At 35.2% G+C, this 16,260-nt stretch overlaps 1 protein-coding gene and 1 long non-coding RNA gene across 10 annotated transcripts in view; one reads left to right on the plus strand and one right to left on the minus strand.

Moving 5' to 3' along the window:
• Positions 1–16,260, minus strand: part of LOC149578099 (kinesin-like protein KIN-7E, chloroplastic) — a 377,239-nt gene that overhangs the window by 271,157 nt on the left and 89,822 nt on the right. The window lies entirely within an intron of this gene.
• Positions 1–16,260, plus strand: part of LOC149578100 (uncharacterized) — a 383,937-nt gene that overhangs the window by 254,261 nt on the left and 113,416 nt on the right. The window lies entirely within an intron of this gene.

The raw sequence follows: 16,260 nt of genomic DNA on the forward strand, positions 1-16,260 counted from the left end.
GTGCAAGATGACAGATACAAGGTGGTTGGTGATATCATTTACCACAAAGACAAAATCTATTTGGTACCCAAATCGAAGATGAAGGAAATGATTATGGAAGAAGACTTTGCACAAATAACATTAACCCAATGCTCAACGATCAACTTGATGAAACTTTGGGTTCTACCAGCGATCCTCCGAATAAGCAAGCTCTATCGATAGTTGTTCAACCTCGTGGTGATGCAAATTCGATCGATGATTATTTGCAGGAGCAATCTTTATAGTTGGTTGATTATGAAATCTATTCCCCAGTGGCAATCATGATGGATTACAAAGATGAATTTCAAGTCTGGGATCTTGGTGACTCAGGACGAAACAATATTTTTATCAAAATGGCACAACGGAGCTTGAATGGTGATCTACTCATCTCAATTGAATCCAATTATGCACATGTGATCCCAAAAAAGCATGGAGTTTTCAGCAATATGCATCCGCGCACGATTTGGGATCTTGGAGTTGACAATTGCTTCAGGACAAGCAATTTTTGGGCGGCGAGGATTTGTAATGTTCCCAATTTTAATTAATTTAAGCCCAAAAGTTTTTAATGTTTGTATTTAGGGGTTTCGATTGATTTAGTATATCTCGGACCTATTTTTATTTAATTGTTCCGTAGGTGTTGGCCGTTAGCTATTTTTGTAAATCTTCAAGATGTTTATCCGAAGGGTATTTAAGCACGGCTTGTAGGTAATCATAGGTATGCTTTGGATTATATTTTCTCTGTACTACGGATTCTTGTTGGAGTTCGGAATTGTTCGCCATTTCGGAAGTGAAAGATCTTCCTTATTTGGCTTGTGCAGTTTCGGCGGGATTCAACCCTCACCCTATTTCGTTGTTGCATGTATGACTTGGATCGGATCTGGCAAGTTGGAGTATCTTTGGTAATTATTATTCGCATCTAAGTCTCTGTTATTGTGGATTTTTCTATGGTGTACTGTGTATGAACCACGATTACATTCTGTATTAGATTCTGGTTCCTATCCCCCTTTCTCCGTACTATCCTTCCTCACAGCTTTCACCACACATACACCTCGACTTACCCATCATTCTGTACTGAGATACGTCTTTTGCATCATCCTACGACCCTACTACAGTCATCGTACGGTCTGCTTCAAGACACCGTACGGCCATCTCTAATCCACCATACGGCTTGCTCTAATTCAACCATACGACCTTCCTGGCACAACGTATGACATTCTAAATTTCAGCTATGCAGCTTTGTTTCACTCCTCCAATTCGCCGCGCAGCACGAGTAGTGGCCGCGCAGCACAAGCAGTAGTCGCACAGCACGGGTAGTAGTCGCGCAGCACGGGCTGTGACCGTGCAACACAGGAGCATCTACGGAACCGTTCAGGAAAGTGGCTGCGCAGCACAGGTAGTGGCCACACAATACCGGTAGGAGTCGCACAGCACGGGCCGTGACCACGCAGCACGGGAGCATCTCCGGAACCGTTTGGGAAAGTAGCCGCATAGCACAGGTAGTGGCCATGCAGCACAGGCAATAGTCGCGCAGCACAGGTAGTAGTCGCACAGCACAGGAAAGTGACCACGCAACACGAGAGCAAGTTTATTCTTCATTTTTATCTTTCTTAGTAGTAGTTTCTAATCTTCTTTTTCCCTTAGGTTAATAGCCCTTGCATTTCTACCTCAAACAGAGTTGTCTAGCTCCAATTATAAAGGAAAAGGTGGAGTTTTTCAAGGCAGCAACATGTCTTGTTAAAAAATCCTCAAAAAGTGGGCTTTTTATGAACATTGCACAAACCACGTCTTTACTTACCTTTAATGCGTTTTTAACTTAACTGCATAATGGTGCGTTTATGCAACTCAAAAGCACATGTTTCTACATCATAAAAAAACCGTCTTTACTCACTTTTACATGCATTTTTATCAGACTCCGTTTGGTGGTGATTTCCAAGTGAAAAACACATACTTTTGAGTTGTGAAAACCCACTTTTCTAGGGCATCTTGGGCCAAAAACGGGTTTTGGAGGACAAACACACAAGATTCATCATCAAAAACTTCAGATTTGTTCCTCCAATAGGGTTGTTTTTGTTGTAAATTCATCAAGGATCAATCTTGCCTCATCAAACTTGCAGATTTGGAGGTGTTTTATTCTCATTACAGCCTGTTTAGGGCACATTTTGCCAAAAAATGGCCCATTTTTTGCCATTATCTTCCATTAAATCCAAAATTTTGCTACTAAAGGCAAGTTCTTTGACATTACTTATCATTTGCAGCTTGTTTATCATCCTCTTCAAGTTGCTTTTAATGCCCTAGATGCCATTTTTAATTGCCATTGCATATTGCATTTGATTTAGTCAATACAATTGCAATTTTTGTGCATTTTAATTTTCTAACTTCTCACACTAGGCAAGCAATGAATCTTGACTCTAAAATGCGTTCATTTGAATCAAGATTTGAAATCTACATAAGTCTCTTTGCTTCAATCATTTCTAAATCAAAAAATCTTTTTTGATTTTTTCAGATTTTGCATTGAGATTTGAAGAGGCTTCTTCCTTTGATTTTTGTGAAAAAGAACTATGATTTCTTGTGATTTTCATAGGACCAAGTCATATATTTTTTATCCTCTTTATTTTCGCAAATCTCTTCGTTTCATTTTCAGATTTACATTTTATTTGTGTACGATATTTGTTCCTTCTATCTTCCATCTTATTTCTCCAAGTTGCATATGCAAGAGTCTCATTTTACTTGCATATACAATCCAGATTAAAAATATCATTCTTGAATGAAGCTACCAAGTAAAGAAAGCTCATTTTGTACATGCTTTTGCACCCAAGCCCACATTTGTGCTTGCATGCACTTCATCCACGCTTGTTATGTCGCTGCCATGTGACTTCAAATTCTTGATGATGGTTGCCTACACACTGGCTTATGATGAAAACATAATAATTCATTATAAGTAAATGTTATGCCACCCATTTTCTATGCATTCTTCATGCATAAGCTCACCGCCCACATGTCATTACTCTCCAACGACCCATTTTTAGGTTTTTTCATCATATAAGCACACATTTTGAGCCAAAATGCATATGTCCATTCATTGTCCCAAAAGTTTCCAGCCATCTAATATACACAATGCTCACAGAAAACCTTGTTTCAAAGTTTTTGCCCCATTTAAAGAGTTGATTTTACCTTAGTTCCTTCATCCTTCATTGCTTAAACGTCCTCGAATCATACATGCAAAGAAGAAAGAGGGACACGAGGAAAGCAAGATTGCACAATGGGGCCTACAAGGAGGTGAACAAATGATTACAAAAGTAGAATGTTTTCAAGACAAAATGGTCAATGAACACTCAATGGAACAATCAAGGATGTATATTCATTTTTTGGTTCGAGATGCTTCGACCAAACCTGAGAACATCATACATAAAACATTCCTTTAGTGGCATGAAGACCAAAAGGAATGATGTAATAGAAGTCTTGTCTTGTCAAGCATTTAGAACATTTTCATCATGTATTGGTAATTTGGAATTGATAGATTACATGTAATGCAAAAACACAATGTAATTGCATGTGATATTATCATGTGCAAAGTTGTAACATGCAATCAGGTTGCAAGCGCATTAAGCGTGCAACTTTGAATAAGTCAAAGTTAGTCTGTTAGAGAATAAGTCAAGGTGGTTAAGGGTTTTCCCTTTCTTTTTCCACCTTTCCCTCCACTCTTTTCCTATATAAAGGAGGAAGCTCATTGTAATAATCATCTTTTGCCAATGCAAGAAAATTCTACCATTTTGTATATGCACTCTAAGACTTTCTAATTAGATGTTAATCTAAATTGCTTTCAATAAAAGAGGTAGGTTGTCTCAAGACTTTGTGTCAATCCAACCTATTATGTGACGAGATTTTCTTGAATTGATTGTGAGTTTTACAGCTTTCCTCAATAGGTATTTGAATTTATTTGTGTAGACTTTGAGTTACATGTTGAATTTAGAGCTAATTTGAATTTTTGAGGACTTTGTGTTGCAAAAGGACAATTTGTGATGGACAATAGTGGCTGCAATTACTTAGAGTTGAAGACTTTGTGCTTCAGTCGTAAGTGTTTTTATTAAATCTGAGAGGCTCTAGTAAGAGACTTTGTGCCTTATTGGCTATTTTGCTTAAATCCACACAAGGCGAGGAGATCTTGGGTTCTTCTTTTTGTCTCACACAGTATAAAAAAGTAAACAGTTGCTCTTGGTATTGTTCTTACGTCAATTCCCAGGTCATCTAGATTATTGTAGAAACAAGGCACTTTTGTTAAGTTAGAAAGCAGTAGTTGTATGCAAATCATTCCTGGAAAAAAAGGAATTGATTAAGAGAACCACCATTTTTGTAATTTCAGTTAAGTTCCTATTGAAGACACCTACAGTAAGAAGGAAGCATCCCCTATCGCTGATAGGAGAGAAAAATCTCATGAGACATTACCTAAAGTCACAACTTTATAAGTTGCAGTTATAGTGACTTACAAGAAATTTAGCCAACGAATATAAATAAGCTTAACAAATAACAGAGATACAATGCAAGACTACTCTTTGGATTTCCAAAGGCTAAGCATTTCAATTAACATTTGGCATGCATACTACTGATTCAATATAAAGTGAAATAACATAACTACTGCAAAGGCATTTCATCATATAGTAATTGTGCAACCTTGTAACTCATTATTTTCGAATGCCAAGCCAAGTACAATGTGCCAAACTAAATTATATTAATATACAATGAGAAACTTGGAAAGTAAGGGTGGTTTGCTGTTCAAAACAGTTGATGGTGTGCAAACCTGTAAAAAGTTCTTAAACGTATGACATTCACCGAGGCTGCACTGGTTGTGGCATCCACCAATATGAACACAAAGGCACATTTTCATAGGCAAGGGTCTAGGTCTGTTGAAGAACACGCCCATTTCCAAAGGCTAAGCATTTCAATTAACATTTGGCATGCATACTACTGATCCAATATAAAGTGAAATGACATAACTACAGCAAAGGCATTTCATCATATAGTAATTGTGCAACCTCGTAACTCATTATTTTCGAATGCCAAGCCAAGTACAATGTGCCAAACTAAATTATATTAATATAAAATGAGAAACTTGGAAAGTAAGGGTGGTTTGCTGTTCAAAACAGTTGATGGTGCGCAAACCTGTAAAGAGTTCTTAAACATATAACATTCACCGAGGCTGCACTGTTTGTGGCATCCATCAATATGAACACAAAGGCACATTTTCATAGGCAGGGGTTTAGGTCTGCTGAAGAACACGCCCAAACCTGGTAATGAACTCTACAAGTTGCAGCAACTTATTACCTGGAAATGAAGCTACAGTCTGATATGCAATGGCTGCAATTATGAATTTTCAGGTCTAAAATTGATTAAACTTTATTGTTCCTCAAACCCTTGATAGAATACCTCACTTGAGGCACAGATTGGACTTCTGAATAAAGCCCGCACTCACGCAACAATCTCAGTTGGTATCTCAGAGCCTCAAAATTCCTCAAACACTAAAGAGTTGTCGATCTCAATGGCTGAAGATGTTTGATAATCTACAGAAACCCTGGGTTTCTCACAAATCCCAAAACACTGAATAAAAGGTAAAGTCAAATAGCCATAACATGATGTTGACTTGCCTTGAAGCCCTTTTAATACTTCTATAAATGGCTTGACCCCTTAAAGCAATCAAATAACTTTTAAATGTTATTTTAATACTTACTTCATGTACGTAGGAAAAATAATAATAATCCTGGGCATACTTTTCCAATGAGTATTAATTACTCAAGACCCTCAAAATGGCTCTCTTTATTACAAAGTCAGCTTATAACTTTATAATACAACTCAAATAATTATACATCATTAAAGGCCATCAAATATTGATATCTCATTAAATACTCATTATTTTGATGAGTCATTAGAATTAGGGAGTCAACCACTGCATCCATCTGCCTTACTAAATATAGTAAGGGTCCCTCTCTAACATCCATAAACTTAGTATAAATAGTAAGTCCCTCAAAACGGAACCAAAATCCTTGGAATAGCAGTGCTTTGAAACACTTGAAGAATTTGGTGAGATAAATTCTTACAACAACCACTTGAAGAGCTCCAAAACTGTAATAATCCTAGGTGGGCTCTTAATTGAATTGGCAAAATTACTAATAATTTCCTTGTTGTCTTTCAGTTTGAATTGAAATATGTATAACTTGAGTTTCTTTTTCTCCAATGAATATCTATGAGACCAATACAAATTTATTAATGCTAGGTTGATGATTGTTTTACCATTCAAATCTACAATTTGCAAACACTACAATTTCTATTCGTAATGAAACCTGGGATTTGCAAATACTTATTTATTCAATTCAAATTTTTTACATGACAAAGCCAACAAAATAAATATAACCAGTATAAGAAACCTGGAAACCAATTTACACATGCATTCACTCAAAATCACAGCCAATGAACATAAACCCCAGCTCAAATAACAAATCGCAGGTCTTTGGTTTTAGCTGCAGGCCTCTAGATATAGAACATGGGTTCTGCTGTAATTTGCAGCCTCCAAAATAATAATTGCAGGTCCTAGAATGGTGCCTAGCCTCCAATGAATGGCGTCTCAACCTTGAGAATAGTTACAAACGTCTCTAATACCAAAGTGTTGCCTCCCAGGTGAATCGACAACCTTAAATGCCCAAATCTTGGCTCTATATAGCAGTCACAGGTTAGAATTAATCATCCCAATTAACCTCTTCTCACAGAAAACAATGATTTTCAGCATCAAAGATCTCCTTAGACACAACAGATAACAATAGGAAAGATGGCAAATTGTATACCTCTGCACAACTATGTTGGATGCATATTTTGCAATTGACAGTTTGGGTAAAATTCAGTCACAAAATAGGTAGACCAGTCATAGCGTATGAGACAAAGTCTCTCCAACATTAAAGGGAAGGATCCTCCTCACCGTTCCTTGGATCAACTCAAGGTAAGCAAGAAGTTGAGAGATTTTGTAAAGGGTTTTATCAATATTCTTTCCTCTCATCCTTTAGGAAAGAATCCACTTACCCGCGGAGCAATTACTGGGCAAGATGAAACCTCTAACTACGCTTCTATCTAATAGCTAGAAACGGTGATACTGATAAACCAACACCAACTAAAAGGTTGACTGAAAGCTTACCGGTTTGGCTATAAGTCATGTTTGTCTAGTTTATTAAAAAAATCACTCACATTGTGTCATATCCCCATTTTAAGATAGAATTTTAATAATAATTAGATAATACAATGTTATTAAATAAATAATGATAATATAGTTATAGTAAAACTAATACTAAAATATAAAACTAGGAAATTATTATTATTTAATCTATATTATTAACGGAATAATATTTAGTATGATATTTTAAATAATTAAAAAATATTAAAATTTCAATGAATAAATGATGAAATCAAATTAAATTCAAGAGAGACAATATTGTAGAAAGTATGCTAACTTTCTAAATAGAATTCAATAACAAGAGCTCTTTGAGAGCTGGAGTCCTTGCCTCTAGGGAAACAAATTGGACGTAATATTTGTTAAAATTATGGTTTGGAAAAGAGAAGTTATAAATTTTAGCAAATTTAATTTAGATTTTTAGTTAATATTTCAAATTTTAGTTTTATAGAATAATGTGGCGACTAGCCATTGTCTAAAAATATACAACATAATGTAATGCATTGTAAAATCGCGAGATTTGAATGAATAGAGTTTTAACTAAGAAATTTAAGATTTTTAGAATTTTATTACATAAGTTAAATTTGGAGATTAATTGTTTTTAATTAATATATACTAAAGTTTATATATATAAAGCAATACAATTCTTAATAGCAATAATATATTTTAATAAAAAATCAAATTTAGTAATTATTGATTTATATAAAACTAATTTTTAAAATAATATAAAATATATTAACATTTTTAAATACTATATTCAAAACTAAAAATTGTGATATTAATATTGATAAGACATTATTTTTGTTGTGGAAGATAAAAACATGACTTTTTAATAATTCTAATGAACTTGTGACAAATATCCAAAAGATAATGTTGTAATTATTTTATAAATCTAATGAACTTGTGACAAATATGCAAAAGATAAAGTTGCAATTAATAAATCTAATGAACTTGTGACAAATATCCAAAAGATAAAGTTGTAATTATTTTATAAATCTAATGAACTTGTGACAAATATGCAAAAGATAAAGTTGTAATTAATAATGAACTTGTCACAAATATGGAAAAGATAGAGTGTAATTAGTGAATTCATTAATGCATCTTAGAAAATATTGTATTTTTTGAAGTGGAAAAATAAAATAAACCCCACCAAAAATGTAACAGACCAATTAGAAAAAGGTAATAAATCAATATAAATTAATTTTAAAATAGAAAGTTTATTGAACTTTAAGAATAACTTTAGAAATAGAGTAATTGTTCTCCAAAAAATTAATAGAGGGGGGGTAAAAAAAAACATTAGTACCCTGCCTATAAATAGGCAGGGACTAATAAATAATAATAAACACAAACAAGTAAATAAATAATATAACATAGAATAATGTAAATTAGCTAAATCTAATGAAAAGTCAAGAGATGTTTAACAAATAGACATGACTCCTTAAAATTAAGATATAAAAGAGAGGAGAGTTTATTTTAGAAAGAAGAAAAAAGAAGCGAAGAGGGGAATTCAAAAAGGAAAAATGGAAGAGAAAAGCAATATGAAGAAAATAAGGAAGTGACTTTCTAAAAAGGTATTAATGATATTGAAAGGATGCAAACCTTTGAAAGGGTCATAATTATGAATAGTTGTGACTCTTCAAAAATGTTTTGATTATAAAGTATTGGGACTTTTCCAAAGGATTTTAGTTATGAAGTGTTGTGACTTTTCAAAAGGATTATAACTATGAAGTACTGTGACTTTTCAAAGGATTTGTATTATGAAAGGTTGTGACTCTTGGAAAACAAAAAACAAAAAAGTATATTTTTACTTTCCTTATAATTAGAAAAGGAAGAATTCTGGAAAGTAAGTATAGAGTAGAGATAATTCTAGAAAGAATAATTCATTAAAGGGCCAACTAAAGATAGAGCATTGAACCAAGAAAAGAAGAAAGTAAGAAAGGTGTATTTATGGATTATATTTGTTTAATTATATTTATGAATTTATTTATATTAGTGACTCATACCTGTAGATAATATTGTGTTAACCTATGGGGTTAGTACCATGGATATTAATGAGACTCGAAACATGGAGCATGTGAGATATTAATATCTCCATTGTCTACCATGACCGACAATCAATGTCAACTTGAAGCATGGGGCATGTGAGATATTAAGATCTCCATTGTCTATCATGGTCGAGATCAATATCGAAGCATAAAGCATGGAGATATTAAGATCTCCATTGTTCGCCATGACCAATAATTGATCTACCAAAATATTCTGATGTTGTCAACATATGCATATGTGAGTAGCCTTGGATAGAGGATGTTCGTCCAAAAAGAATCTTAAGGGGTGCGCTTCCGAAAAGACAGCAAGGTAGCTATGAGCTAGGAAGCCCAACTTGGAGGCATCCCTAAGATTCGGGTTAACTTAGAAGGTAGAATAATATAACTAGGTTTGTTATTGTGAAAGATCCCTAATGGATCTCTTCTGTTGATCTACTGTAATTTTATTATTTTTAAATTTGTTTTCCTTGTTTAATAATATTTTCCTGCAGAGCTAGACAGAAGTTGCAGAAGGGTTTGAGTATTTTATGTTTTTGATGATTTTGCAATGAGTAATAACAGAAGTACAATAATCTGAACCAGTTCTGAAAATATATTTCAAATATAACCAAAGTAATTTCGCTTCAAGCAGATTTTTAAATATAAAACCTAGTTTGTAACCAAATGAAGATTTACAATAATATCTAGATGATTACAACCAAGGATAAACCCAACCCAAAGGCGGGAAGAAGAAATATGAACCTAGAAAGAAGATACAGCCAAATTCTAGCTCTCTAATGCTACACGTGGGAAAGATTATGGCTGCTAGGTGTTGTCGTACAACTGCAAAGTGTCCACACATGGATAGAATGCCCAAATCCCAGCTAAAACTCTGATTCAATACTGTGTTCCCAAGAAGAAACAATACACAATCTCCAAGATGTCTCTGACTGCAACAAATTCAAACCGCTATTTTCGGGGCTGCGTCCCAAATAGGCAAAGCAAGTGGGGTTGGCATCCCAAGTGCTAAAAGCTCAAGCAGAGCCCAAATCGCAAATCCAAGATGTAATATGTCAATAATGAATTAGAACTTTCTCTTTACCTCCTTATAACCCACCATACTTAGCTCGAACCCTAAAAATGTCTCCATGTGGTGTTGGATTATAAACTAATATATTTCTCATTTTTAAAGTGGTCAAGTATCCAGAAATTGACCTTTTTCCCAATAGAAAGAAATCCGTTAACCAAAATGCTATGAGTCAAAAGAGAAATATTTAGAAAAGTTCAAAACCTTTCCAATGAGCTATTACACCAAGGGATACTCATCCAGATGAGGCCAAAAAACCCCTTATTACTCCAAAATAGCTACAACTTAGCGTTATTTAAATTATTAAAATGCTAACTTAGGAGAAAATTTAAATATATTAAAATATTTCCCTAATAGCGAGTTGATAGCCCAAAACACCTCTACAAGGTGAGACTAATCTTGTCACCTCCTGTGACTGATGTCGGATAATTTGAAATAACTGACAGTCTCATCCCTCAAAAATAGGGATACTCCTAAAAAATAGGAATGTATCTGAATCTCCCGAAATTGAAACCATAGAATGATCTCGTAGAGACTCAAGAACGTAACCCATCTCCACCTAAAATGTAGGAAACTCCTCCTGCAATTAAGGAACTGCTCTCAACTGCTCTCCTATTGTCTGAAACTCTAGCTCCAAACATTGTGTACCCTAATTGAGTCCCTAAACACCACTCTCAGCCTACGAGACTCTGATGATAGGCCAACTCTATCGTCTCTAATGTCCACTCTAGATAGGGGACATGACAATCCTCCCTTCTCGGAGATTGCTTGTCCACAAGCAATGGACAAACTCCTATTGCACCACTCTGATATACACTTTTGGGTGTGTGAAATGAAGCAACACATCAAGGATTGCCCAATCAAATGCACTGCATAGGATAATACCAGGATCCCACACTAGATGATAGTGTTCCCACAACCAAGGTGGTAACATACTAGAATCCCTGTGAGACAAGGCGTCAAACAAGACAACACCCAGATTCCAACACCATCTGAACCAACACCCATCCATCAGGTATAAACAGGGATAACTAGAAACCTCTATCATGCCATATCTCTTTGCACCACTTTGATACCACCATGAAAGTAATAATCATCCAAAGCATCATGTTTGCTAATACCCACATCATCCTGTAACCATGATCCCGGATGAAGTCTCTATGATATAGATGTGATAGCCCATGTGACATAATGTTGGACCGTTTGCTGGTCCCACCAACCAATCCTCCCAAACTATTGAGTCAGGTGCCTACGTTCAATAACTCTATCCTCTGAAGATGGGAGCGGACTATCACAACACAAATAGTATAAGTCCTGCTCCAATATCCCCATAGCCTTATGAAGAGCATTAAAATCTGCCATGGAAAATCCTCCACTATCCTGCTCGTTAGTCATAAGATCACTCCAACTGAGTGTAGATAACATCTGTCGAGTGACATCAAAGTGCTCAACCACTATGTCTACCCTCCTGTCATCAACCCTAAGTTGTCTAATCAAGCGATGAGGAGTCTGACAATGATAGTTCTCAGGCATGTGTACTACCTCTGAATCTACACTATGGTAGGATACTGTGTCAGAGTCATGTACATCGCTGTAAGGAGTATCCAATATGTATTCACTAATGCATGTATCCTCATTTATAGTACTGCAACTTTGTACCTCTGAGACCACCTCCTCTGTCAATGATGAAACTGTTGTCACCACACTATGCTCACTCTCATCAGCTGCCCATGCGTCTGCACATACAACCGAATCACGATCTCTAGATTCAATGTCACTATGAGTACACACTACTCTAATTTCTAGGGTATGGTCTAAGAAATCAGACTCATCATGACATAAAATCTCATCACCCAATGCCTCTAAAATACCTATGTCTAGATTACTCTCTTGTGCAAACTCACCAAAATAATCCTGGCCCTCTGTATTACTTATTGTTCCATCCAAAAATCAACGCTGCCCTCTTCTTCCGTTGGAAGAAATAAAGATCTAATAAATGATTCCCTTTGTTTCCTTGCATCATCTATCTGATTATGGCATTCTTTGACTCTTTGGAGACGTTGTCTTGCTTGGGCAGCAAGTATCTTTGCTTGCATAGCTCTATCTAACCAATATTTATTCAACCTTTGACAATGTTTCATATCATCTACCCCAAAGTACACAAAATCAGGCTTATGATGACTTGTACCATTCCCATCCTCACATCCCATGCTTGCACCATGTGTACCCTCAAATATAGAATACAAATCATTGTTCTCTTCTTGACCAAAGGATGCCACATCTTGAGGTAACGAAGTTGTGTCATTGCTGTTGTAACGAAGTTGTGTTACTGCTGTTGCAAATTTCAGAATAGGCCTCACACCTTGGTGTCACATTTCCAACATCTCTAATGGTTTGTCCCCTGATTGTAGTCTCTTCCAATTTGTGACCAATGGCTTCTTTATTATCATTTAATATTTCTTTCTCTTTTTGCTGCTTAAAGGAGCTTGTAGATACCCAGTTATCATCTGCTTCAGGTACAGCCATAAATTTTGTAAAGGAAAGGAGGTTGCGTATCTCCTTAGGAAAAGAACAATACTGATGATAGCTGCTCATAACTGCAACATTGAATGTCTTGGCAAGAGGCATTTTACTTGTGCTTGTTAACGAAGACGAAACCTTAGAGCACCCATTTTTATTTCTAACCATGGTAGGTTCCTGGTCTATTCCAAACCCTTGCTCAAGTTGAGCTCTTCTACACGTATAAAATCTGTGTATCTCAACTCTTGGATGCATAGATTTGTATTCAGTCCACCAACTAGTGACTACCTAAATGCTAATATGAATTATCAAAACTTTTGATCCAGTACCTAGATGCCAAAATGAATTATATAAACTTTCTAGCTAGCACCTAGATGTCAAAATGAATTATCAAAACTTTTTATCCAATACCCAAATGCCAAAATGAATTATCAAAACTTTTTAGCCAGTACCCACATGCTGAAATGAATTATCAAAACTTTTTATCCAATACTTAGATGCCAAAATAAATTATCAAAACTTTTTAGCTAGTACCCAGATGCTTAAATGAATTATCAAGACTTTTGCTGAAATCTGTTGTGACAATTTCTCACAAACCCTACAGGCTGACAGGATGTAAGCTCTAATACCACTGAAAGATCCCTGATGGATCTCTTCTGTTGAACTGTTGTAATTTTATTATTTTTAAATTTGTTTTCCCTATTTAATAATATTTTCTTGCAGAGCTAGACAGAAGTTGCAGAAGGGTTTGAGTGTTTTATGTTTTTGATGATTTTGCAATGAGTAATAACAGAAGTACAATAACCTGAACCAATTCTGAAAATATATTTCAAATACAACCAAAGTAATTTCACTTCAAGCAGATTTTTAAATATAAAATCTAGTTTGTAACTGAATGAAGATTTACAATAATATCCAGATGATTACAACTAAGGATAAACCCAACCTGAAGGCGAGAAGAAGAAATATGAACCCAGAAAGAAGATTCGGCCAGATTTCAGTTCTCCAATGCTACACGTGGGAAAGAATATGGCTGTGAGGTGTTGTCGTACAACAGCAAAGTGTCCACATGTGGATAGAACGCCCAAATCCTAGTTAGAACTCTGATTCAATACTGTGTTCCCAAGAAGAGACAATGCACAATCTCCAAGACGCCTTTGACTGCAACAAACCCAAACCATTATTTTGGGGGCTATGTCCCAAACAGGCAAAGCAAGTGGGGTTAGCGTCCCAAGTGCTGAAAGCTCAATCAGAGCCCAAATCGCAAATCCAAGATGTAATGTCAATAATGAATTAGAACTTTCTCTTTACCTCCTTATGACCCACCATACTTAGCTCGAACCCTAAAAATGTCTCCATGTGGCGTTGGATTATAAAATAATATATTTCTCATTTTTTAAGTGGTCAAGTATCCAAAAATTGACCTTTTTCCCAATAGAAAGAAATCTGTTCACTGAAATGCTCTGAGTCAAAAGAAAAATATTTAGAAAAGTTCAAGACCTTTCCAACGAGTATTACACCAAGGGATACTCATCTAGATGAGGCCAAAAAACCCCTTATTACTCCAAAATGGCTATAACTTACCCTTATTTAAATTATTAAAATGCTAACTTAAGAGAATATTTAAATATATTAAAATATTTCCCTAATAGCGAACTGATAGCCCAAAACACCTCTACAAGGTGAGACTGATCTCGTCACCTCCTATGACTGATGCCGGATAATCTAAAATAACTGACAGTCTCATCCCTCAAAAATAGGGATACTCCTAAAAAATAGAAATGTCTCTGAATCTCCCGAAACTGAAACCATAGAATGATCTCGTAGAGACTCAAGAATATAACCCATCTCCACCTCCTAAAATGTAGGAAACTCCTCCTACAATTAAGGAATTGCTCTCAACTGCTCTCCTACTATTTGAAACTACTCCAGATCTAAACACTATGTACCCTGACTGAGTCCCTAAACACCACTGTCAGCCTACGAGACTCTAATGATAGGCCAACTCTATCGTCTCTGATGTCCACTCTAGAAAGGGGACACGACATATTGTTGTGATTCTAACCATTATTTTGTAGGAATTACTTGTCCCAAACTAACCCTAATAGTGAGGGGGCGCAAAGACTTTCAGAAGTAGATGATCTCTATTCTATCACTTATTTTAGTTATAATCTTCTATAAGAAACACCTCTACCACTAGGGCGCAAAGACTTCCAGAAGTAGAGAAATTCTAACTATTTTTTGTGAGTTTCAGATGGTAACACAAGCTATAGTAAAAGCTTCTAGTCTATGTATTACCAAAATCACTCCTAGTCAAAGCTTCAGCTCTAATTGCTTCTTAATTCACTGTGCTCTATTATTGATCACACAATAATAACATGAATCAAAGATAATAGGCACAAACTACAGCCAAAGCTTCTAATTTGCTCTATCACAATTGCTTCCCCTCAAAACTTTGAATCCAATTGCTTCTTTTATTCACTTCCCAAATTCGTACCACAAAATCAAAGTTATGCTTGCACAAGTTTGGCAGAGTGATGCAGAGCATCATACAAAACCAACAATAAATAGATACCTTTATGATCCTTTCAACATCCATTCAATAATATCTTTGAACAAAGGCAACTTATGAGGAAAACCACAACATTGCTGTCTCCAAGACAGTTTTTAAAGATTGATTTATTTGACCCATAAAATCACAATATTAAATTTTTTGGAAAGAATGAAGTTTTTAGCCAACATCAAGAATTACCATTTCCCAAAATTACAAGGTCTTATGATTCCATTTGGTTCCTCAACCAATAACTATTTTAGACTGTCATTTTTCTATCATAAACTAGATTTAAAACACCAAAACCTTCCTAGGGAATCTCATATCTTCCTCAAAACGAATCTAAATGACACCAAACGAATTTCACATTATCTATTAATGAATCTAGTTTCCAAATATGTAAGCCATTTATTTTTACCATTCACAAATTATTTTTGAAGCATAAATCATTGCCTGCAACTCCAATGCAGATTGTTAAAAACCAGTTTTCACTCAAATGCCCATAACTTTCACAAATCTGTATAAAAACAACCCAAACCAAAAGGAAATGAAAGTTAATTCACATCTTTCCAATGAATATTCTTAGAGGTCTTGATTCATCAAAATATGTCAGCAGCAAATGCTGCAACATAATTGCTCCCTGAAATCCTCATATCTGCAAATACTAACTTTCACCAAAATATGCATAACTTATTCATTTCTTTAAAAAAATGAACCAAACCAAAAGAATAAGAAAGAGGATTCATCTTTCTATCTATCCATTATAATATTAGATGGTTTCCAGGCTGTACATGGCCGTACAAGACCTAGAACCAACACTAAAACTGAAAAACTAATCAAAATAACAATAATA

This window comes from Cupressus sempervirens, chromosome 1 (assembly GCF_028749045.1).
Source record: "Cupressus sempervirens isolate cs-2001-9-10 chromosome 1, ASM2874904v1, whole genome shotgun sequence".
Lineage (NCBI taxonomy): Eukaryota > Viridiplantae > Streptophyta > Pinopsida > Cupressales > Cupressaceae > Cupressus > Cupressus sempervirens.